General features: G+C 36.3%; 1 long non-coding RNA gene across 1 annotated transcript; it reads right to left on the bottom strand.

The window, feature by feature from the left end:
• Positions 1-20829: 20829 nt before the first annotated feature.
• LOC140145551 (uncharacterized) lies at positions 20830-23702 on the bottom strand. The gene is made up of 3 exons (XR_011858094.1): positions 23571-23702; positions 22233-22474; positions 20830-21023 (listed from the first exon to the last, which is right to left on the bottom strand). It is a non-coding gene; the product is annotated as an uncharacterized lncRNA (long non-coding RNA).
• Between the last annotated feature and the right edge of the window lie 3514 nt (positions 23703-27216).

Here is a 27216-nt window from a genome sequence, read left to right as displayed (position 1 = left end):
ACAGCTTCCTCAGGGTTGAAGAAATGTTCAGTTTTCTTATTGCAGTGGTTGTAAACAGCGGAGTTTTGAGCTTCGCTGGAGCTAGGGCGCCGGTGTTGGTTCAATCGCGCTCGTAGAGATTGTTTTGTCTCGCCTACATAGGAGTTACCACAGTCCAAGGTAGCACAGGTAATGCCATAAACTAAATTGCACTGTTTATCTCTGGGGGTTTTGTCCTTGACATGCACGAGCTTCCCCCGTAGGATGTTGGCAGGTTTGAAGCACGCAGTGATGCCGAAGGACTTGAAAGAGTTCTTTTAAGAACTCTTTCAAGTCCTTTCAGATAATCCAGCGATGTATGGGATAGTTACCTGTGTGCGATTGTCGTAGTTTGCCTCTCCTGTGGTAGATTTAGCGGAGTCTTTGGTTTTGTTTGCTTTGGTAAACGCCCAACCGGAGTATCCACAATTTCCAAGGGCTTTCTGTAGGTGATCTTTTTCCTCCGGAATGTCCTCAGAATTGCTTATCACAGTGTCCGCGAGGGTTCTGATTAACCACAATTGGGGAAACGGCTGAGCCCATTGCGCACCCATATTGTTGGATGAAACACTTATTGTCGTACTAGAAATAAGTTGTTTTAAGGCAGACGGTGACAAGTTCAACAATCTGTTCAACGGTTAAAACTATGCGTTCACTCAAATTGGTATCTTCCGATAAGAAATCCTTCACAACCTTGATGGCGTCGTACGGGAGGATGGAGGTGAAAAGGGCGCTCACATCATAAGAAGTAATGATCTCGTTATCGCCCACTCTGGTATCGCGAATTTTCTTTACAAAGTCCTGATTTTCCGACAAGCGGTCCTATATTCTTCGCTGCGTGTTTGGCCAAGTTGTACGTATCAGAGCCGGGCAATGCTACTAATTATTGGTCTAACTGGGATCGGATCTGGCTTGTGTATCTTCGACAGGCCATAAAAAGCTGCTTCGCTCACAACATCTGACGTCATCACAACATCTTCAATCAGATGCCTGACGAATTCCGATGGTTTCGGACGCAACGTAGCAAAGTGATTTGCACATTTTAGTTCCAGTATTTGATTTAATTTACAAAAATAATGTTTTGAACTACTGGATGAATAATCTACACCAAGATATAATCAAATATAAATAAATAAATAAAACTAGAGGATATAACAAAACAATACTGACCGATGAAATCAGATTTTGTTTATTGATTTTTTTTCTTGACCTTCAACAATTCGGATTGATGGGAAATGTATTAACAAAAAAAATCGGATTTTTTCATCTGGCTGAAATCAAATTTTGTCGTACTAATAAAATTGTCCTTCTATTTCCTCGACCCGATTAATTGACCCGATTGATTAGTGTCTTTGCTCATAGTCAATAGCAGTGAATCGGAGCTACACATTGTTTGTATTGGATCAAGCTTTGAATCATCAGGCCCTGACTGATTTAATTATATAAACCCTTCACATTATGACATTATACCTTTTAATTGTTTTGATATGAACAGGTGAGGCATGCTACGTGCATATCAACTGGCTGGTACTGCTCACCTGTCTGTTCATTGGAATTCGTTGGACGGTGGTAATTTGTTGGACGGTGGTAAGCTGAAAATCTCAGCTACTTTTAGAAGCTCTCGAAACGATATAGGCCTACCAATGTCTGCGTATTCGTGCTGGCAATAATCCCAGTTTGCCATCGTGTGCTGTTCATAAAATATTAATAAATACATACATTTCGGTGTTTTATATAGCGCCTTTTCCAGATCTCGGAGGGATCAAAGCGCTGTAATTTCGCTGTCATGGTGAATCATGACAATCAGATCGCTTAAACTAGGCTAGTGGCAGTTGAACTTGGCGTAAATGTATCCGCGCTTATATTGTAACATCTATCAATAATATTTTCGGTGCAGCTCCCCAAATTCCATTGGTTAAAGGAAGTTTGTGTATTACCAAACAACTAATCACCGACTTTTGACAGCAGGAGGAAACCGGCGATGGAAAACCTGTGAGAGCGCATGGAATCGGGATAAACCAAGTGCATGTGAGTCATTGGGCCGCGCCAGGGCTTGACCTGGGTGCAAGGCAAGGGAACTACCGCTGCGCCAATTCGTTTTCCCACATACTCTTCATACTCCCGTGGCGCTAACTTTAACTTTGTTTTAATATCTTCATGGTATTGTACATCACGTTTGTAAATTACATCACAGGTGTATGATCATTTTTCTTGCAATCATTGACATTGGAGTAATATCAAATTATCGAATATCTGCTTGCAACATTCGAATCTTACACTAATAAATATTTACTGATCTGATTGCAGAATTTTGTAACAATTCTCATTTTTATTGTAACACGTAACAAGCAATTTGTTGTTCTAAGTTTGATTCTTTTCCCAAGTTTGCTCCAATTTGTAACAATTTTATATTTCAACATTAACATTCGTTTGCACCGCAATATTACAACGAGAAAGTTGTAGACGACATGGAGTTTTCCGCGAGTACCTTTGTCTCCGGCTTAGTGCAAATTCTCATCGTCATTACTAATTTTCTAGGTAACAGCCTAGTTTTGCTGGTATTCATCAAAGTGAATTCATTTCGCGAGAACCTGTTTAACTGGTACATTGCCAGTTTAGCAACAGCAGATCTTTTAATAACAGTCGATATGGCACACATCGTCATTAAATGGTTTTACGGTAGATGGCCTCTCGGTGAAACAGTCTGTAACGTATTTTTCACCATTATATACACTGCATGTCTAATGTCTGCATTGATGATCACAATTATGAGCCTTGATCGGTATCTCTGCGTCTCAAAGCCAATAAAGTATAAACATTACGGCAAATCTTCCAAAGTTAGAAGAATCGTAGCTGTGTGTTTGATAAGCTTATGGGTTATCGTGTTTACTATCTATTGCATACTGGCTTTTGGATGGGTTGCATTTACTGGACAGAAAGATTTAGATTACAGCTTCGAATGTGAAATGCCCTTCATTTTAAATCTTTACATGAATTTAATTTGGATTGCATCACAATTCCTGATACCTTTGATATTGCTATCGTATTTCAACATCCAAGTGTTTTACAAAATCAAACTTCAAGCGAAACGGGTGGCAGCTCATATTGGTAATCCATCAAGTACAACAGCAACATATACCATGGCTGACGAGACATCTGTAACTGGGATAAATGGGGCTGATGCAACAGTATTCGGTACCAACCCAAGATAAAATTACCACGAATGAGCGCAGACGAGCTAAGAGAGCCGCCACGAAGTCGTCCAGCTCGTTTGAAAAGAGGCGGAAGTCGGTTTTATTACTCGCTACTTATGTTGCAGTGTTCTTGGTTTGTTGGATTCCGTTTAATGTTATGATATTGGTAGCGACCCTGTGCTCAGATTGTTCTGTGTCAGTTAATGTATAATGTCGCTTGTGTTTATATGCTGGATATAAATTCTCTTATTAACCCAATGGTTTATACTTTACGGAATCCAAGTTTTCGGCAGGATGTCAGATCTTTATTCCGCAAATTTTGCAGATGCGATGCTTAAAAGTAGCATAGAGTATAACTGATTTGTTTTTGTTTACACAATTATTGTATAGTGTACTTCAAGAAAGTAACAAGCCCTGCAAATATCTTTTTTTGAGAAACGTGGGGGGGGGGATGATTTTGTGGATCACGTAATGCCGTTTTAACTTACTACGTTTATTCACACGGTCGAAATATAAGTAGAACATAGTATATGTGATGTTCTTAAGGTCAATAAAACTCTCAACCATTGTGCACAAAGTTATGTGCTATAAATCAAATAGCAGGAAAAGATATATTAGAGATCTTTCCAGTGACAATTATATATAGCACGCTTGGTCTATGATTGTACATGACTTCGATGAGATCAGTTAGTTTGAGCTCCTAATGATCTCAGTAATTGGCCGTTTTGAATACGAGGAAGTTCCAGTTAATACAGACATATCTTTCTTTGATATTCTGCAGAATTTATCTGGCAATAAATACATCCGAGGTTCCCTTAAGGGGGTACTACACCCCTCGGTAAATTTGTGTCACAAGACAAGCGGTTCGTTATTTATGATAAGATCTAAGGTACCGCTAGGATGTACCTCATTTCCTATCATATATACTGAACCGCTTGTCTTGAGTCACTGATATTTCAGTGTAGTAATTGGATTCCTTACCCCAATAATATACTTTGGTTACCAGTGTGTTATTATTTTTTGAGAAAAATGCAAAAATAGTCAGAAATTTAACACAGGGGTGTAGTACCCCCTTACCTCTTGCGAAATCATACTGGGCCTCAGTCATATTGTCTTTACTGTCCAGATTCAAAATGAATTTCACTCTCTTTTGTACAAAATATATAAGGAACTTCCGTAAATAAAAAAAAAATATTGAAAAGAGTAGAATCCGAACGTTTAAACTAAAAAAAAAATGTTCATACAGGGTGTCCCAGAATGATTTGTACCGTGTTTGCAAAAATAACTAAAAATAGAAGACGGGCAGTGTATCTATTTTTGATACATGCATTATAATACTGGACATGTCTCCTACTTATTCTGTGAATTTCAGCACGCTACCTTTATTTGTTTTGGCGTGGCATGCAATAATGTAAAATCAATGAAAAACTGCTTTTCATTTTCAGCGCAAACGACTCGCATACCCTTGAAAATGGCACGATACGATTAAATAAAGAACGTGGGATGTTTGGCACAGCATTTCGACGACAACTACTGTTGGGGTTGGGCCTTAAAGCTTGCCAGACAGCTGCAATCTTCGCTCTAGTTCTTACAGTCTTACGAGCACCTGAAGCTTCACTCTGCCGATTCCTGACAGTTCTGTGCTCGTCAAACTTCTTTACGTTATACACTATCGCTCCTTTGACTGGAACGCGTGCTCGCGGAAATCGTCTAATGAATCTTCTTTGCGTCTCAACATAGCTGCCGGTTTGCCAGTAAGTTTTTGAAAGGAATCTACGCTGCTGCACAATAAATTGAGGAGCCATCTTTTCTGTACCACAACCAGTTCGACCTCTGCAAGCATTTCAAATTACATGGACCTCACACCACAATAACTAAAACTACCGCCAAAGAGAGAATGGGATTAGGCCGCAAATCCTTAATTCCATGTAATGATTGCTTCGTAACGTCATAAATAATAGATAGATATCGGCTATTTAGTGGAAATATGAACAGGGCACAACTAAAATACCTGCATAACTTTTTCCAAATAACTTTGTGCTGAACGGTTAGTAATGTTACAGATTTTCAAAATAGGTTGCGTTGTCAAAACTTAGAATTCACCATTTTACGCAATCTTCTATAACTTCTACTAGAAACGTCCAATTTTAAAATCTAAAAAATCTGAGAAAGCTAAATATATGTAAAACTTAAAATGTAAAACAATATGAACATTTAACATGCCCTTCATACCTAAAAAATTCCATCTTTCCCGGTACAGATCATTCTGGGACACCCTGTACCAAACTGGAGTTATAGTCATTTTTGTTGCTGCACTCGGTTTCACTTACCTTGCACTTCTTGCATTGATTTGCATGGTGATCTATTCAATTGCAAAATCCACGACGGTGCTATAGTTTGTATGGATGCCTCCTCATATATATATGTGATGCGATTAAGCAAAATCAATTTGAAGTAGGCCCGGGTCAATCTTTGGATTCTTACTTTTTTCAAAGCTCCTATGTCAATTTCAACAATTTTAACCCAGACCTCAGAACTAGGATTGTATTGCTGAGTTCCGACTGATTTTGCTTGATCGTATCACATAAATACTATCTTGGAAACCGTTTAACCTCAAGGATGAAAGGGGTTGCGTCTTTGGCTGCTGATCGTTGGAACTATATACAAAGCACGCCTAAATTTAGAAATGTTCTCTTGTGATCTAGTAATTCGCGGTCTTCCGAATCCTGAAGTTTCAGATTGTAGGTTCATTCACAGATCCTTGACAGGTTCTGTGGTTCATTAGAGTCCCGTGATTATAAGCTTGTTAACATTCTAACACAGTTCCCTGACCTTTACTTGGAATGCGAAAGAGACAATGAACTTCACGGTGACTCATGCAACTTTGTCGCCATTGAGGTGTCATATTTTACTTGACCAGATGCTCTGTGCAGTGCAATATGATAAAATTGAAATTGAAAACAAAAAGCTCTTGAAACCCGTATAGAGGCCCTGCATTCTTTTATCGATTGGCTTCAAACAAAGGATTTGAACCGGTGTCCTTGACCGTAGTTATGGCGGAGTGCAGTCCATTCAATCAAATGTTGTCATTAACCTATTTAATCGTAGTGCAGGGTTATGTGTGTGAGACGAACTGTCACGGTAAATTGCAATCATGCTTTTGTTGAATGCATTTGAGTAGTCCGCCATATTTACGGGATGATACGTCACATGCAAGGCCTCTACACATGTTTTGATATAGCCCTCTAGGCATTATTGATCCTTGCCGTAATCACTTCTTAAACTATCATGAAATACATTTGTGTTGTTAATCAACTAAATAAGTTGACAACTTAGCAAGGGTCTACGATCCAGTTCTGACAAGTCAAGAGTCGTCAAAACTATCAACCAACTGGATCATTCTGCTGAAGAAGGTTGGAGTCTTAACAAAAGAGAACAGAGATATGGGCAAACTTTTTTGTTAGGTCGTTTAGCGCAGTGAAGTAAAATATGGCGGATGTATCTATAGTCTTACAGAATGTCTGATACATCCCTTCTGTAAAACATATCATCATAATCATGAAGTAGATTGTGGCGCAATGGTCGATTTCACACCAATACCTAAAATAAAAGCCTCACACGGGGAAGGAATATCCCGAGTCAAATCAGGAAGGGGGATATTCTAATTAATTTTTATGTTCTTCAGATTTTTCTTTGAAAATATATATTTTGTACTTATTTCGGTGTCACTGGACAGATGAGACCAATAGCTATACATTATTACCAAACATAACGATATGACGTTTATAATTGATAATTAGGAGGTTCCAATAGCAGTTATGTCCACGGCAAATTCACCGTGACCTTTCCAGCCATAAACCTGCTTACTGAAGATTAAACCGAGATATGCAGTACTAAACCATTATAGTAATCGATTGTCCAATGCAAATTTACTCATCAAGGCGGTCCCCCGTTATTATAAGGACTATGCTAATTACTTAAAGATTGACATGTAGAGAATAAACCATACTTGATTGACAGAAAGTACTAAATTTGTACCTTTTATGGTTTCGTGACACCCTTCTTCCAAACGTGACCAAGCCAGGGCGGCCCGGTGAAGCAAAATGCGCGTTTGAATAACACGGGAGTCTGGATATAGATGGTATGATTTCTTTCTAATACAAATGTTTGGTCCCCCGTTATTAAAGCTTGTACCGGGTTGAAAATTCAGATATTTTGAAAAGAATAAGTTTTTATAGCTTTTATACTTTTTGATATATGACGCTAACTAGTTTATCTCCTATATCTGCAACACAACGCTACCTGTACGGGTCAATTGCCTATTGTCAGTGCCCCTGTGTTGTGTGCATACATGTAGGCATCAATAACTGCATGATGTACAACCCACCTCCGCCCCTTCGTAGTGTGTGTTACAAAATATGGCTCAGTAGTACTAGGGTTAAACCACTGCTTTCTGTATAATGTATCGTCTCATATAACGCGGGCGACATCAATTATAATTAAAACAACGAGACGAACCACCAAAAATTATGATGTCGCGCTAAAGTGTGTGATATCTTGTCATATCTGATATTACACTTGTAAGAGCCAACAAGATTGGAAGGGCATTCTAAAGTGTTTAAGAATAGGTGTCATAAATCCCGTAAAACTGGTATTGTTACATTTCGTCATAGTGATGATAGTTGATCGTTTGTAAAGCGTGTTAGAAAGACAATGATTAAGTGAGACTAAAACCAAGGGGGTGATACTAAATTCACGGTTGTTCTATTAGCAACGCAAAACCTATGAAAAATTCCGCTGGTTTACTATTATAAAAACGAGGCCAGTTATCGATCCGTTATGAATAATTCATGTTCGACCCCTTGGATCATGTTAATTGAGATTGGCAAAATTAATAACAACGTTGTTAGTTTTGTGAACTTTGCCTGTTCAATGAGAGCATAGCACGCCCCCAATACATCTGGGCACAAACCAGGCGAAAACGATCCAGTTTATGACAGGTATTTCCCATCAGGCACCAGTGATATGTTTTTTCAAAGAAAGTCTACTAATTTGAAATGAAATGACTTTTTGCAATAGCAAAGTCAAAATTAGGACTTGCTGTCAATAATATGAAGGAAATACGTGACAGAGGCAAGGTATGAAATACAAGTAGTATTTGAAGTTACAATAGAGACCTTGCGAAATGAAGAAACCACAAACTTTAACGTCTAGAGGATTATAAAGGATTATGTATTCAAAACCACTCTGCCATTAAAGCGGCTTGAAGTTAAAGTTAACGCGAGAATCTATAGTGTGCCGTAAATTATGATGAAATACGTCATAATTTAGAACAATAGTTTGCCTATTTCCTCATAGACCACATAATTACCACTTATGTATTATCCAGTTAATAGACCAATTATTGGAAATCTAATTTGGTTGGGTAAAAAACATGCTACATGTTGTTGAAAATTATTGATTGAATTAGATCAAAATATTTTGTTCCAAACGTCACACTTGATTTATAATTTTGTGTGTGCTCATGGCGTACACCAAATCAGCTTGCGGAATCAAGTTTTTAGCTTGACTTCAACGCCAAGGGGATTCGGTTCCAGTAAAATGGTCTGGTTTTACTTAAGCCAGCAGTATACGATACTTCTGGAAGAGTAAAACAGGTGCATAACATTTTTATATATAACATGTCATAGGTTGTGCCTGGTAAGAGAGGGGGTAGGGATGAGGAGAGTGAGGGCAGCATTGGAAGTGGACAGGGAGGTGCTTTGCTGGTAGCCAGGGGGCTCCCCCGTGGGACATCTTGTCTTCCTTCTTGACCCTCCCCTTTTGGATGCTGGCCGCCGTGATATTTTAAGCCCATTTTTGTAAAAATGTTTCCCTTTGAGAATTGGCCCACGCCCTCCTAACAGAAAAACCCTGACAAAATCACTGGGGAGGGGGAAACAGGAGTGCGAGTGGGTAATTATAGGAGGGTCAGGTTTGAGAGAGCGAGTACAGATAGAGGGGAGAAGGAGGGGAAAATAAGGAGAATGTAGGGAAGGGGAAACAGGAGGGGAAGGGGGAGAGAGATTCAGAAGGAGGGGAAAGAAATAAAGAATATGTATTTCATTAGGCTTTGCGAAGTAAATTGGAATATGAAATTGACATAGCTGACGAGCCTTTATTACATAATATTATATTATATAGGCCTATAACTATCGTAAGAATATTAATTGAAACGTATAGGCTCGCGTATAGGGCCTAGCTAGTTTCAAAATAATATGATAAGGAGATTAACGCTGGGTCTCGACATAAACCATGTTGAGTGGTATCGCGAGTTCATTCATGTTTACTCAAACGATGGTCTTAAGGTAGAGTCTTTTGTCTTGAAGTGGGACTAATAACCACTTGACTAAACAAAAGAGAGACTTTTGGATGTAGCTCTTACACATGCCCTTCTTTTGAACGCACATTGATACACATGTCCCGAGTTTAAGCGACAAGAAGCTGTTGTTGCAGTAACCAACCATACGTTCGCGTTGGAGTAAATTTGAGCAAGAAATCCAATCGATATTTCTGAAGTTGCCGTTCCAGTTAAAGTAACTTCATTCCGCAAAGTCTCTATTAACATTTGATACCCGACCTGACCTTCCATCATGGCGCCTTATTCGTCTTATGTGTTTTTATTTATGCTCTCAAGTAAAATATAATACCAATCTGCACTAATCGGAATACTAGACATTAAATAATTCATGTGATTTTTTTCTCACTCAAATGATGATTTCTCTCTCTGATATAAAACAACAAAAGTATAATAAGAGTTATGTTTCAAAGGAGCACATAAACGTAACAGATACCAGTTGTAGTCCTACTAATTCATGGCATATTGGATGGCCTAGGGGAAAGTTAGCCCATATTTGCAAGACTATCCTTGCCTTCAAGGTGAAAGAAACCTACTCATGTTACTCTCTGGCCATGGCCTGGCCTGCTGTCAGATCTTTCCCAGGAAAAGATGACATTCCAATATTTCCTTTAAATGTGACGTGGTATATCGAAAGGAGACACTTTTGGGCAGGATCATAAATAGAGAAATAGCAAAAAATCTGCCCGAGTGATTTTTTTGGGTTTGTTGCAAATTGTTGATGTTAATAATGGTTAAAATATTGTCTGATGATATACCACGTCACATATTTTCTAGGGAGATTCCCGATTTTTTTAAATGTTTTTGGATTAGTCAACAGAACTGGCAAACAATAAATTTAGTTTTTAATAAAAAAAAAATAAACTTTGTTTTTATCAAATATAGCACACATTTGCCCACACAGTTGCCCACACATTATAAATAAACTAAAATTTCCAGCCCAATAAAAACAATTTTATGAGTTGGAAGTTTGTCTTCTACTACTATTCCAAAAGACAACACTCTCCATACTTTCATTCCCGAGAAATTCTTAAATATACAACAATACTTCATTAACAGCCTATTATGTCTCTTAACAAAAACGACTCATTTTTAGCCAGAGATTGTAGAACATTGATTTTATACTACTGTTGTTACGCAATCAAGTGTGTGGTATAATTTTTACATGTGTTCTTGGAAAGGTCTTTTGGGAAAATCTTCAATACGAAAGGTCAATTTTTTTTCATATGATAGGCGGATTTCTTCCCAGCTATATACACTTAAAGTACATATCATTAGATTTATAAAGTTTATTTCGAGGACTGGTAAATGTTAAAAATAATAAGTTTTAATGATTTGCCTCAAAATTAGTATTAATTTCAAAAAAATCAAAATCATTTCATATCAGAAGGATATTCTTCGTATTCAAAATCCTATTTGGAGTGTCTGATGTGCTCTTAGGTCCAACAAAATACTGTACAAACATCGCTATCCGAGCCCTTAAGGGATTCGAGCGTTTTGCTGAACATTTTATCATGGATATAAGACCCGAAGATAACTTCTTAAGGGCTGGGGTATGAACGTTTGGACAGTATTTATTTTGGGACATTAGAGCACATCAGACATATCGAATCGCATTCTGAATACGAAGAATGTCATTCTGATATCAAATAATTTTGGTTTTTGAAATTCGCAATTTAATACACATTTTATGGCAAATCATTAAAATTGATATTTTGATATTTAACAGTACTCGAAGTAAACTTTATAAATCTGATGATTTATATAATGTGTATGTAGGTGGATGAAATGCCGACGATCAATTGACAATTTTGACCTTTCGTATTGAAGATATGGATTTTTTTCCCAAAACACCCAAAAAAATAAGGTCTTTTTGGGAAAAAATCTATATCTTCAATATGAAAGGTCAACATTTTCAATTGACCGTCGGCTTTTCCTCCCTGCTACATACACTTTAAGAATATATCATTAGATTTATATAATTTACTTCGTGGACTGTTATATATCAAAAATTTGAAAAATATCAAATTTTTATAATTTGTCATAAAATTTGTATTATATTGTGATTTTCAAAAAATGAAAATTATTTGATATCAGAAAGACATGTTTTGTATTCAGAATGCAATTCGATAGGTCTGAGGTGCTCTCATGTCCCACAAAAAATACTGTCGAAACGCAATAAACGCTCATTTTAGATCCCTTAACGAAAGGCCTCACCAAATGCACATGGAACCATATAAATAATTGCTTACAAGTGTTAACTTATATTTTCAACTTTAAAGCATTTATTTATTTGTTAACATCGAATTTGGCCTACCAGATTTAACCAAATAAGATGGTTGTCTACTTTAAATTAAACATGGCGTAGTAAAACCATTCGCTTTAAAATAATATATTTCATGACCATTATACAGAACTAATACCATCCAAAGAAAGCAGGTGATTTTTTAAAAATGATGAATAGCCTACAATTTCAATCCAATTCAAATTTATTCGTGTATATATTTCAAATTGATATAATTAAATAAATAAAACTACAGGAAATAATTAAACAACATTTACCGAGGAAATCAGATTTGTTTATTTAAATCTTTTCTTGACCTTCAAAATTCGGACTGATGGGAATGCCTTAAATAAATGCAATTAAAAAAAATCGGATTTTTTAACAATATTGACTATAAGGCTGAAATAAAATTCTGTCGTACTAATAAAATCGTCCTTTTATTTCCTTGACCCGATTAATATAATTAGTGTACTTGCTCATAGTCAATAGCGGTGAATCTGAGCTACGCATTGTTTGTATTGGATCCCAATTCGAATCATGATTTAATTGAACCCTTCAAATTATGACATTATGCCGTTTAATTGTTTTGATATGAACAGGTGAAACAGGCTATGTTGGTACTGGATGGCACTACTCAATGGTCTCTTCATTTGAATTCTTTGTGTTGCACGTTGGTAAGATGAAACTCTTAGATACTCTTAGAAGCTTTCGAAAAAATATACAAATTTCTCCGTTTTGGTGCTGACATTAATCCCAGCTTGTTTGCTGTCTGTACCAATTGATGAGAACACATACTCCCGTGGCTCTAACTTTGTTGTATCTTCATGGTATAGAGATTACGTTTGCACGTTACATCACAAGTGTATGAGCATTCTTCTTAGGCCCTGTATCCATAGGCTGTTCCCTTGTGGCGTGTGCCCTTGTCCCGTGTTCACTTGTTCCCATGTGACCTGCCACACAGACAACGAACCTGTATGGCTGTAGCGCCCACTAAGCAAAACAATCACTGACATTGAAGTAGTGTTAAAGTGTAGAATTTCTGCTTGCAACATTCGAATCTCACACAAAGATTTACTGAACTGATTGCAGATGATGAAATCCATTTTGTAATAATTCTCATTTTCATTGTAACACGTAGACAGTAAATGACGCAACAAACGATTTAGGAAAGTTTTCTAAGATATCAAGTTTGATAGTTTTCACAAGATTGCTCTTATTGTAACATTGTTATATATTAGCTATAACCACAACGGCAAATTTGCAGACAACATGGAGTTTTCCGCGAGTGCAAATTATCATCGTCATTATTAACTTCCTGGGTAACAGCCAAGTTTTGCTGGTCTTCACCAAAGTGAATGCATTCCGCGAGAACCTATTTAACTGGTACATTGCCAGTTTATCGACAGCAGACCTTTTAATATCAGCCGATATGGTACATATCGTCATTAAAAGGATTAGTCACACTGAACCAATTTTCAAAATGTTTAAGGTATTAAATATTTTTGATATGTTCAAAAAGGAAGTTGCTATATTTATGTTTAAGTATAATAACAAAATGTTACCTAGATCTTTTGAAAATTTCTTCCAGACTCACAAAGAAAATCATAACTATAATACAAGGAATAGGAATGATTATAAAATACCTATCCACAAAATCAACAGTATCTTAACGGTTGGACCAAAAGTATGGAATGCATTGCCAAAAATTTTTTAAATGTCAGCAACCTTAGGCCATTTTAAGTCAAACTTGAAATCTGTTTTTTGATATTTACAAGTAGAATTCATTGATATGGTAACATTTGGTTAATACTACTGAATTTTATATAAATAAATGTTTTACACATATAAATTTATTTTTATGTGCATACCTTTTTATTGCATGCCTATGACATTTTTTGTGGTGGAGTGTGCCTGGTGTGAGTGTGAGGTGAGAAATCAAGTGTATTATCTTTTTTCCTTTCAGGCTTGGTATATTGTATTTTTTCATTTTGTGTATCTGTGTTTATATATTTAGGCTCTTTAAGTGTTTCAGGGGGCACAACATTTTACAGGCTTTTGCTTCTACTTGTGTCTCCTCCATCGTTTTATCATGTATGTTATTTGTATGTTTTAATTTTTGATGGAAATAAATTTGATTGATTGATTGATTGAAAAGGTTTTACGGTAGATGGCCTCTTGGTGAAACCGTCTGTAACGTATTTTTGACCATTATACAGGGTGTCCCAAAATAAGTGGCCCCTCATTGCACCCTCTTTTTCTCCTATTTATGAAAAGTTGAAAACCTTTAATCGTTAGCTTTCATAAACCAAAACAATTATTTCAATCGGCTCACAACTTTTGAAGATATGCCCTTTTGAATAAAAGTACCCGTTTGTCACTCTGTCCACGGATAGCAAACAGAGTGGTTTGGATGGCTCATGCTGTGGAGTGGCCTGCACGATCACCAGACCTCACACCACTTGTTTTTTTCCTTTGTGGAAAAATCCAAGATCTTCGCAAACGTATTACTGAATGCTTTTGCAAGTATCAGGCGCACAAGGATGTTAAGCAACGCAATGTATGCAATGAGGAACAGGGGCTGAAACACAGCACAGCAAACTCACTTCAGAAGAACCAAAGACAAACCAAGCAGCCTTTTAGGGTTACCATTTAAGAGAAATGACTTATGCTGTAAATAAAAAAAGAAAGCAAGAAACAACAAAGTAAGAAAGTAAGAAACATAATATACAAAAAAGCATAAATAACCAAGAAAAAATAACTAATCGCAAGTAAAGCAAAAGAAGTCCCATTCGGCATCTATTTTACCCACAAATTAATGACACTATTAACACAATCCGTTGCCCATAAACCCACCGGTAAAGCCCATTCTATAAATAAAGTTATTTTATAAAGTTATCATTGAGGAATGTTTGATATTCATGCATGGTATGTGTACTCCTTTTCAATCTTTGAAGTAGCCACACCTTCTCTGTGGACAGAGTGAAAAACGGGTACATTTCTTTAAAAGAGCATATCTTCAAAAGTTGTGAGTCGATTGATATAATTGTTTTGGTTTATTAAAGCTAAAGCTAAAGCTAAAGACCCAAGGTTGTTTCACATACCATCGGTATCTTTGCGTGTCAAAGCCAATTAAGGTAAGTCAAGAAGGGAGTAGGTATAACATAGATGGATGCGAAGGTTACGCCACCTTGACGCACTCAGTCCCTGCATGACTTGAAAGAGGTCAGCTAATTGGTCTCTCCATTTTAACGATGTGGTTGGTTTACTATACATGCTCTTGAAGGTCAACCACAAGTTGCCACTAATACCCATCCGATGTATCTCATCAAGGAGAATGAGATAGTCGACCAGCGTCCAAAAGCATAATATAGAGAGATTTCCTACATTCAGGAGCTTTCGTAATGGACTCAGACACCCGGAGTACAGCATTCATTGGCGAACACTTAGCGGTAAAGCCTCTTTGCATGTTGCTTGGCGTCAATCACATGGTTCGCTCTGGAGAGCCACGCCTTTTCTAACAGCTTGCTCAAAACTGAAGTCACATTAATACCACGGTAGGATAGGGATGAGTCTACCATGCATTAGTGCTGGTGATGTCATGTAAGGCACCAGAACCCATATGTGAATATCCATCTCAATTTCAAACCGCTCGTAAAGTCGGCAAATTGTATTTCGAGTTAGAGTGCAAAATATGCATAGAGGTTTTATTCATATGTCCCTAATATTTGTCCGACATGTTTCTCATTTTAGTCCAGTCCAACGCCAATATTTAATCATATTGTTGAAGAGGATAATAAGCTTATACTTATGTATAACATTAGTAAAAAGCTTAGGTCTTTGTTTGCTTTGGCTAAATTCTGTTCATTGGATGCATTGAATTTGCTGATTTTGTGCGCCATCAAACTTTTTTTCTTGGTTTTTGTAATGTAACCATTTGGTACTTCAAAAAATGGAAAATTCAGGTTGGGATGATGATGGCGCACAATGTAATGCTCCTCCAAAGTTTACTATTCGCAAGTAAGGCTCAGAGAGGGTGAAATTTCAAGAATTGTTTCAAGCTGAAAGAGGGCGCTTTGCACACTCATATTTTACATGTGAGTTGTTGGTGCTAATATGTACCAAAATTATTTTTTAGAGACAATTCTATTTTTTGTATCACAACTCCGTACACAATGAGGGAGACTGGCTCTTAACATATTTTGGTAGGTAACGAAACATCCAAGATGGTGCAATCATAACTTTTGTTTTAATTGATTTATCAAGACGAACATATTGACACCTCTTTTGGCAAAATCAGACCACTTAGGGATGTTTTTGACATAAATAGAGCCAACAAGTGACCTTTGACCTTTTTTTGGCTATAACTAAAGAACGGTACATCCTTAGATATGTCAAACTATATGTTACAATCAGGGAAATTGACCTCCCTATTTTTTTATTATACAGTCATGGACAAAAGTTTGAAATATTTTCATTTCTGTATCAAATGCAATTTAGATCGCGTTAGGAACATGTTTATTGTTCTGGAGTAGTGCTCTGTTGAAACTTATTTGAAAGATACAGATGTCCTTTGATGCTAACATCACACAGTTTGTCAATTAAACAAATAATTAACTGAGAAAGCGCATTACAATGGAAGGATCACACAATTGCATCACTTTTTGGTGGTCTCTTTTATCCAAAATAAGATTAAAGACACTAGCAAACTTTATTGTTTAAACATAAACTTAAAACTCTCACTGTGACATGTTCAGATAAGTCTCTTGCTTGAGAAAACAGAACTCAATATTTGGTGTGTCCACCCTTTGCCAGCGCAATGTCACGTATGCGACGTGGCATTCCCTCTACCAGGCTTGCCAAGGTTCCTTGTGGAATATCTCGCCTGCAAACAATGAGGGCGTGTCTAAATTCCTGCAGGGTGATTGGCTGGTTGTCCATGTTACCTAATCTGCGGGATACTTCTGCCCATAAGTTCTCTATAGGGTTCATATCCGGGCTCAAAGCCGGTCAGTCCATGTGTTCTACATTCTCATTTTCAAGGATTTCCCTCAAGCGTCGGTCTCTGTGCGCCGTGGTGTTGTCATCTTGGATCACGAAATTGTTCCCGAAGTCTTTTCTTGTAAATTGAAGCATAACTGTATCAAGAACATGCAGCTATTGGTCCTGGTTCACGTGTGCTTCTAGCATGCAGGGTACAATCCTCAAGCAGAACTTGCCTAACCTGTCTTCGGACCTTGAATAGACTATGTTGTCTGTAAAGAAGGAACCGGGCCTCGTCACCGAAGATCACATTGTAGCAGTTCATGTCTCTCGACGTTTCTTCAAAATTTTTAGAAACTGCACCTTGTGTATCCCTAAAGCGGCACCAATATCCTCCTGTTTGTAGCCGCGATTACGTAAGTCAATGATGCGTTCGTATAAATCTGCCCTCTACTCGCACACCATGATCAGAAATATCGTATACAACAGACAGATGCAACAGAATAAAGCTGGTTTCTTCACACGGTAATGCAAAAGTCAATGTAACCATATGAATCATATCGCTAAAATAACTGCAAAAAGGACGCCCGATGGTTCATTGGTCAGGCATAAGAAGCCATTGTCCTACATTGCGTAATGTGTGATATGGAATGGTACCTAAGATCTTGCCAGACACCTTTGATCCATTTTCCATGTCTGACGGGTCATTGATGGTAAGAAATCTGCACTTAAAAACAGGGCTATGTAAAAAACTTAAAATATTCCAAACTTTTGTCCATGACTGTATCTTATGTGACATAAATAAACATAAAAACATAAAAATTATTGCAACAATATTTTTAAATATTATTGTAAACTATTTTTGGCAAATATTTTGTCAAATATTTTGTCAACACTTAAATATAATTATGTTAAAATATTTGCACTATATATAGGTAATATCAGGTTTGTATATCCTTTATAATAACCTGACATTTAAACATTTTATGCACATTGTTTGAAAACTTGCTGCAAAACATAATGTTATTAAACGTTTGCGATTATATAAAAATAATCATATCAGGTATTTTAGAAATATTTCCATGACCTTTTATAACCCGACAGAACCATTAAGGGGACTCGATCTTTTGTGCGTAATTATAAAGGGCCAGGGGATTCACTCTATCATTAAAAAATCATTTGAAGAAGTCAAAGAGCCCTAAGAATAAAAACTGTAGTGTAATTAACGCCAGACACAATTTCTTTATATAACAAAAATTATTTTTTGTAATCGATCAAAAAACAAACGTTTTATATCAATTTTAAATTTAGCCTGAATCCGTAAATATGGTACCTCTCGCCCTTTTTTAGGTTAAGGCTGTTTTTACCATTATGCAGCGAACCATTGTTGAAGCTATTTCACATACATGTATAAAACATTCTAGTGAAAGAATGATGCCATATACTGTTGAAATTATCTTTTGTTGATTTCGAATGATAATGTCATGAAGTCGTAAATTTTAAGGTCAAATTCCTAAAACCAAAACAAAACATTGCGACGCAGATATTTCCCGACAATTTCATCATCACATCAGTGTCTTTATTATTTGTTTGAAACCTTTCCCAAACGTTCGTGCTCTTTATGCATAAAACGGCTAATCTATCTTTACAAAACGCGTCTTTTTTTAGTAAACAAAAGGCTAAAGATGGCATTATGAGATTTATCATTTTCATTACACTCCTCCACTCAACTGCCACCGAGGCCAAACGGTAAAGCGCTAGACGCGTAATCGAAGGAAGTTTCGAATCGCTGGTTCGAATCCCAACGAAGCCTGTGGAAACATTTTTCTTAAATCATGTATCGTATCCTTAAGCGGAATTTATACTAAATTTACATCGCTGAGCAATAGCGATTGGATTTTTAGCCAATGAGATTTTTGTTGCCTTGGGAAAAGTGCGCTACCTAATTGGTCAATTGCCCATTGTTTGTTGCTCAGCGATGGTCTATAAATAAAGCTTAGCGCGCTCATAACACGTTTATACTTTTTACAAAAGCTACTAGTTTGAATGGTTTCTACATTACAATTACTGTTAATATACAATGCCTTACCATATACAAAATTACCAATACCAACTCTAATATAAGGTGTTTATTTTTCTTCTGAGAGTGACGGGGTCTACACCTGTCTTTATGCCAAAAGTGCGACGACATTTACATTTGTTATTATAACAATATATATATAAAGACTGCACAAAAAAGTAACGCAGTTGTTATAAATACGCCTTTAGCTTCAGAACTAAACATTGTTTTCACAATATTTTAAAATAGAAAAAAGGATGATTTCTATGCGCGCATTTTGATGTTCGTCCGATTTCGTTTAATATTCACAACACAGCAGTGTTGTGCAGACATATGAAAGTTGCAGCTATTTGTATTGATTTGAAGTTAGCGCGAAGATAATTGCGGGGTATAAGTGCCACAATGCTTGCGTAATAACCATTGGTGGCTGTAAACTGCAACTTTTAAATTCGGGTACTTTTCTTTAAAAGCACTACTGTGTGGTTAATATTGAACGACATTGGACAAATGGGGTATCAGAATGCGCGTAAATAAATCATGCTTCTCCCTGTGTTGAAATATTGTGAAAGGAATTATTAATTCTTAAGGGATCTGGAAATAGCGTTTTAAGCCTGTCGACAGTATTTTTTGTGGGACATGAGAGCACATCAGACATATCGAATTGCATTCTGAATACGCAGAATGTCTTTCTGATATCAAATAATTTTCATTTTTTGAAAATCACGATATAATACAAATTGTATTACAAATTACTAAAATTTGATATTTTTCACATTTTGATATATAACAGTCCTCGAAGTAAATTTTATAAATCTAATGATATATTCTTAAAGTGTATGTAGCTATGAGGGGAGGAAAAGCCGACGATCAATTGAAAATTTTGACCTTTCATATTGAAGATATGGATTGTTTTCCCCAAAAGACCTATTTTTTTGTGTTTTGGGAAAAAAATCCATATCTTCAATACGAAAGTTCAACATTTTCAATTGATCGTCGGCTTTTCATCCCACCTACATAAACTTCAAGTATATATCATCAGATTTATAAAGTTTACTTCGAGTACTTTCAAATATCAACAATATCAAATTTTAATGATTTGCCATAAAATGTGTATTACATTGCGAATTTCAAGAAATCAAAATCATTTGATATCAGAAGGACATACTTCGTATTCAGAATACGTATTTATAACAGCTGCCTTATTTTTTGTGCAGACTTTATATCATTCAATTAACATGCTTTATTCGGTTTGTCATTCTAAATATACTTTAGACCAACAATTTTTTAATTTTAAACAAGTTCTATTAATCAATTAAGACATAAGTAAGTACGTGTAGTGGGGTTTTTGTTATACAATCACAAAAAGCAAATATATAGATAATACCAATTTTACATAATATTATTTGGTTTCCGATTATTATATATTTTTCTACAGCTATAAAATACATGTTAAATACATTATACATGCAATAACAAATTTAACTACTGCTTTCTAAATGGTTATTTAGAATAAAATATCTGATTTTATATGTGCGTCCTATCCAATATCGATATTTGATATCGTTATATCGATATCTTTTATTTTCGTTATCATTCAGTTAAAGAATTCAGAGAGCAACATTTTTGTGGGACCTGAGAGTACATCAGAAATATCGAATTGTATTGTGAATATGAAGAATATCCCTCTGAAATGTCTGGTAAAGCTTGTTAGAAAATGAAAGATGATTAACTGAGACTAAAACGTTATCTTAACTATGTACGTCTTGAATCTTAATAAATCTTATTCATACACTCTTTGATAGCGAGAACCAATCAGAGCAAGCGTTAGAAAATACGAAACATTCATTGATTGGGTATATTGTGCACTCTGTGTACTACGCGCAGTGTTTCGCGCGTCGTGTAGGATTGATTCATTTTTCGGGCGGGCTGATGCATTTATATTTTTTTCTATTTTCCAACATATTTAGTGATAATTCGTTATAAAAATAGAACATTCGCGTATTCTTCTTTTTCGAATACAATTCTGCAGCATGTCAAGATGACCGTTGATTATATATCATAGACATCGGTGAATGGATTATTCGGCATGTTCTGTAAATAATAAGAATAATGAAAAAAAATATATATTAATAAATAAAAAATAAAAAAATAAAAAACAATAAAAAAAACAATAAATAAATAAATAAATAAATAAATAAATAAATAAATAAATAAATAAATAAATAAATAAATAAATAAATAAATAAATAAATAAATAAAAAAGAATATATATATATATATAATACATAAAACAACGTAATTATGTTATAACAGCATGATTTATTACTCGGAGTTTCACGCCTAAAACGGCGATCATCAGATAAATAGCTGAACACTGAATAGCTGAACACTGAACACTGTTCAGTGTTCAGCTATTTATCTGATGATCGCCGTTTTAGGCGTGAAACTCCGAGTAATAAATCATGCTGTTATAACATAATTACGTTGTTTTATGTATTTTATTACACGCTCTACTATCTAATAGTATCGAGCAATATCTTCAGCTGTTTTGATTAACTATATATTATATATATATAGACGAAAGAAGTTGGAAATTTCACCCGGACGTAGCAGTTCAAAATATATTATTATTTAGTTCAGTAGAAACATAGCAAATTTTCGGACGTTGTGCAGTCCTTCTTCAGGCTGAACCTGGTAGAAACAATATAATACAAGAAAATAATAGTAGACCCTATGATACAAGTGATCTTACAAACTCATAAACATACATTAAGCTGATAGCACTTAGAGAGTACGAGTAGCCAAGAAGCTAAAAAAAAAATAATATAATAACTGATGATACACGAGCTAGTATATATATATATATATATTGCTAAATATGCTGTAATGGGTTTGAGCACTTTTAATGCCAAATTAGTCATCTAAGAAATCATACTTGTTATAACGCTAGAATATGACATAACGATAATTGAGTGAGATTTTGAGAAATGTGGTTCAAAATCACAAACTTCAACGTCTAGAGGATTATATAGGATTATCTATTCAACACCACTATGCCATGAAAACCTCAAGTCGAGGTGAACGCGAAAATCTATAGAAAAAATGGAATTATGCTATAAAGAAAGGAAAAACTAGTAAAGTAACTGATAAAATATATCCCTGTGCAGTATGTTAGTGCAAAATTAGTTTGTATTGTCTAAAATTGCAAATTGTATGTTTAATTGGCACAGGATAATAATAAATAATCACATCAAGCAACAAACAGCCTTTGATTTGAAGTACGGTAAAAGTCAAACTTACTAATAATGACGGAAAAGCTGGGGTAAGCTGTCCTGTTCCCAGAGAGTAATTATCCAGTGGTGGCATCAGTTGGAGTTGATTGGGATCAGCTTGCAGTTCGTAGGGTGGTATGGCAGGTATATTAGTTTTTCCTGAGACTCTTGCCATACGGTAATAAATACAGCAAAGAGCTCCTAAAAGGGCAGCTAAAGAAGATAAACCAACCCCAAATCCGATTCCGATCCAACTGCCCGTTGTTATATCTACGTTATAAAAAGATATGCGCCTTTTAATTAGATTCTCGGACAAGAACAATTCTTCACTAATACCTCCCTTCACTAATATCCCCCCTCTCATACAAACAAAGAAACATACCAAAACACAAGAAATTAGCATTGATTGCCGGAACTGTATTGAACAAAGCAATATTCCATGATTACTATTATGTACAACATAATGCGTCCGTTGTCTAAATTACTACTTAGATCAGGATAATTGAATCTATTACAATGGTACACAAATTACGAACGCAGCAAGTAGGGAACTACAAAAACTCAAAAAACTTTCGAAAATGTGAAAATGTAGATTGGCCCAGCCTAGTCACCCCATGCCAATCTGGTGTTCGATTCTCCCTCCCGCCAAAACTTTATATGCCAAAATACCTTCCCAGACTACTAAAAATTGTGTGTGTTGTAGGCTCCAGCTACCGACGCGACGTGAATTGATCTAACCCCGATACAATTTCCCTTCACAATCTCACCCCCGTTTAATTTATTCTAATTTAACGAGGACAGTATCAACCGAATATTTTTTTTATGATAGTGTTTTCAACTGTTTGATTTTCTATTAGAGAGTGCACAGTCCCTTGAATGAACAGACATAGTGACATTTATGAATGCATCATGTAAGGGGACTGTGCACTCTCAGAAATGCATTAATCATAAGTGTTAGAACTTATTATTTACGGAAGATGTAATATAACTGCCTAAAGTAAAAAGGCCAAGGAATCTAAACACTTGATAGTGTAAAACAACAACTTTGGCGGGATAAATCCAACAACAACAACAACATCATAACATTTTTTTGTTTTGTTAATTTCTACACTCCATTTCAGGTCAATATATAATGCCAAAATGTGAATTTACGGCTAAATCTCTTTAGGTCGATGAAGGGTAACCAATCGGCTATTAAACATAACGTATTGTCGTACGTGTCTTCCTCTATTAGTTAGCAATTTTGACGTTTTTAGAGGGGTATTATTTATGTGCAGAAGGATTTTTATTTAGGATCATTTTTGTTATTATCCTGTCCTAAAACATGTATTAAAAAGTAATACCATAATGAGGACTAAATATTTACCATTTGCATTGTTGTCAGTACCGTTGATTCCTTGACATTGACTTCCAATTACACCAGCATCACATCTGCAAACAGTAAGTGCATAAAGTTATGAATATAACTATGGAAATAAAATAAGAATAAACTTTTCATCGCATTGTATATTACAATGGTACACAGTAAATGTTCCTCTGCGTATATTCACTGCACACAACCAAGCACTCCCCCACCTACAAAAAACCTACACTTATCTCACCCACACCTTACATGCAGGGTGTCCCTGAAAGAACACTATCGTCGGGAACTGATATTTGTGGGTACTTTAACGCATAAAGCAAACAAAATTAAATAACTGATGATGATCCGCTATTACATACTTTTTAAATTTTGACAATTGATCGCTCCGTTTTTGAAAGAAAAGAATTTTACGAAACTCCCTCATTTTCAAGATTTCCACAGAGTCATTATCTATCAATGACAACAAACGCTGATAACGCGCAGTGATTAGGTCATCTTAAATTTTAATCTTAATAGTTCTCAAAGCCCTTCGCAAGTTTAAATGAAGAACAATTTTTCATTCAAATTTTTGTGTGCATTATGTCAAAGGAATACCTAAACATTAATAATTACTAAACAAAATGCCTGACCTCCACCGAAAAAGCACTTAATTATTTTTTTGAAAATCTGTTAATTATTCAAAGTTTTTAAAACTAAGAGGTAATATTCGGAAGTCTGTATTTATGTTATTTTACGGCCGATTTTAACCGGGTCTTTTTTTATTTCCAACATTAAAGCCTTGTTTACCAATTGAACGGGTAAAAATACTTTTTTACTTCAACCCATAGCTATAAATTAATTAATACCGCTAACATGTAATGGATATGCTATTCCCGGGAGTTGAGATTTTGAGCCCTCCATCATGCCTGTGTATCAGTGTGTTCTACCTGAGTAATCAATCAATAATGTCCCTGCACATGCTGAATAAATGGTTGATACCTCTATGCAGAGCAACGGCTGTGGTGGCCCCAACCCACCCACCCCGTCTCTCTCATTCCCTCTCACCTCCACTCTCTCCTCTCCCGGGAGTGAACTTACAAGTAGGCCAACGTCTTGTGTGGACACACTCGCAAGTTACTTTCGAAATTAAACGAACATGTAAACACACCCACTTCTATGGGATTAGGTGAATGACCGCTAAGGTCCTCCTTTGTTAGTATGCTAATTCTCCTTTGTTAGTTACCGTACGTTTGATTGTTCTGGATAAAGGATATGACCGGAACCATGACTACTCCGTGCCTTCATTGTTATGTATCACGGGTACCATGGCTACTATGTGCCTCCTTTGTTAGTATGCTAATTCTCCTTTGTTAGTTACCGTACGTTTGATTGTTCTGGATAAAGGATATGACCGGAACCATGACTACTCGGTACCTTCATTGTTATGCATCACGGGTACCATGGCTACTAGGTACATCCTTTGTTAATATGCTAATTCTCCTTTGTTAGATACCGTACATTTGATTGTTCTGGATAAAGGATATGACCGGAACCATGACTACTCCGTTCCTTCATTGTTAAGTGATTAGAGAGCGCAAGGCCGCTTGTTATGCTAATCATCTTCATTGTTTGTTACGGAAGAGGTTACTCACCTTAGGTAAAGGTTTAAACTCAGTCGCTACGTTATCGCGACGATTGATTGACTTTTATTGAATAAAACCGCTGTTCCAAAGGCGACTGGGTGTAAACCTTTACCTAAAGTGTCTAACTTGCGGGTAAAACAATGAAGAATTTTGGCATAACACTGAGCGGGCTTGCGCAGTTGAGCAGTCTCTCTAATCCCTTACGCAAACTAACCATGGTGTGGTGGGGGAGGTGGTGGATGGGGGGGCAGTGGCGGCGGCAGGCATTTTTCGGGGGTACAAGGGTGGGCAGGGCGCGAAGTGAATTTCAGGGTGGTGAATCAACCCATTTTGCGCAAAATTGGAGCAAAAAGTCTTTTTTGTCTCAATTTCTGGTTCTTTATTGTGGGTTTATGTGAGTTGATTTATAACTTGGCTTCTTTAAACAAGATTTGTACATCAATTTATCTTTTTAAATACAATTAAGCATGCTGCTAAATACCGATAGATATACTATGTAGGGTTAGTTATCTTTTAAGTGGTCAAACGCTCATCATAATACATGTAATATTATAATCACTATTTTAACTCAATTTCTGTTTGTGTATTGTACCAAACGAAAACCGAAGAGATTATGTGAGTTGATTTATAACTTGGCTTCTTTAACAAAGATTTGCTCATTAATTTTTCTTTTTTAAATAGAATTCAGCAGAGGGCTTATTATACTGTCATTGGAAGTGGTCAGGCGCCCCCTCTCTCATAATAATAATAATTATTATCACTATTTGAACCAACTCGATATTATTAGTTCAGTTAATAAAACATCAAGGGTCTTTTGGTGAAAGTGGTGCCGCTATTGGGAACTTGATCCAATTTTTCCTTCCCCTCTTCGCCTGTCCCTCATCTCCCGGTCCCTTTCTCACCCCACCCTCCCTTTCTTCTCTCTCCACACACAACTCCATGAAACACACACATACACCCTCTTTTCCTCTAGGCTGAGGGGGAGGCTGACCGCCTTTGACTGAAGTTACCAACTACAATGGCAGAGTCCGCAGAGGGGCAAAGTGAATTTCAGGAGGGGGGATCAACCCATTTGGCGGGGGGGGGGGGGGCTGACCAAACCACCGTCAGTCCGAATTTTTATGGTCCGGGTTAGAGTTAGGTTTAGGGTTAGGTTTAGCGTTAGTGTTAGGGTTAGGGTTAGAAACCCTAAAAATTCGGACTGACAGTGGTTTGGACTGACGGTGTGTAGGCCTACCCAAAAACTTAAGCTTTGAGAAACATTTGAGAAAAATGCGGACATCTGTGGAGATGAGAGGAGAGGAGAGGAACGGCGAAGAAAAGAAATCGAGGACAGGATAGGAGCGGGGCGATTATTTTTTCGTACATCATAATTAGGCCTATATATTTGTAACGCATGTGGTAAAATCAGTTGATTTTTCAGAGTTTTGCTTTATTCCGTGTTTGATTATCAAAAACGAAAATAATTTTCAAATATGATGTACGAAAAAAATAATCGCGAGCGGGGAGGGAAAGCCCCGGCCGGAGATGAGAGAAGGGGGAAAAGGGTGGAATTAGATTTAGATGATGTTCCCAATTTCATCACTATCATCAAAAGACCCTATTTTATATTTAAAAAAAAACTTGCCCCGATTCCATCAATAAAATAATTATTATGAGCAATGAGGACGCTTGATCAATTCAAACACCATGAGTGTCTATCCAGAGAAGATGTAAAGAAAGGAGATAGATCCAGCTATCCTCAAACAAAATATGTGTGTTGCCGCTCATTCAAAAGCAATCACGCTATTTAGGTTTAACAATAAAATACAACAAAAGGGTTCGAACCCATGACGGGTGTGATACACAAGTTGCTGCTTACTAGTTTTAGGGAAAGGTCATTGCCTCATTTCAAATATCTAGTTTTAGTTTTGGTTTTGGTTTTGGTCACGTGGTTTCCTATTGTCCTGCCTAACCACTTGAATCATAAGATATCGAACTCATTGTTTCTACCTTTTGTTTAAAACCGAACATTTGTGTCAGTCAGT

Source organism: Amphiura filiformis, chromosome 2 (genome assembly GCF_039555335.1).
Source record: "Amphiura filiformis chromosome 2, Afil_fr2py, whole genome shotgun sequence".
Lineage (NCBI taxonomy): Eukaryota > Metazoa > Echinodermata > Ophiuroidea > Amphilepidida > Amphiuridae > Amphiura > Amphiura filiformis.
Note: the sequence above shows the minus strand (reverse complement) of the source record. Positions and strands in the feature narration are given on the sequence as shown.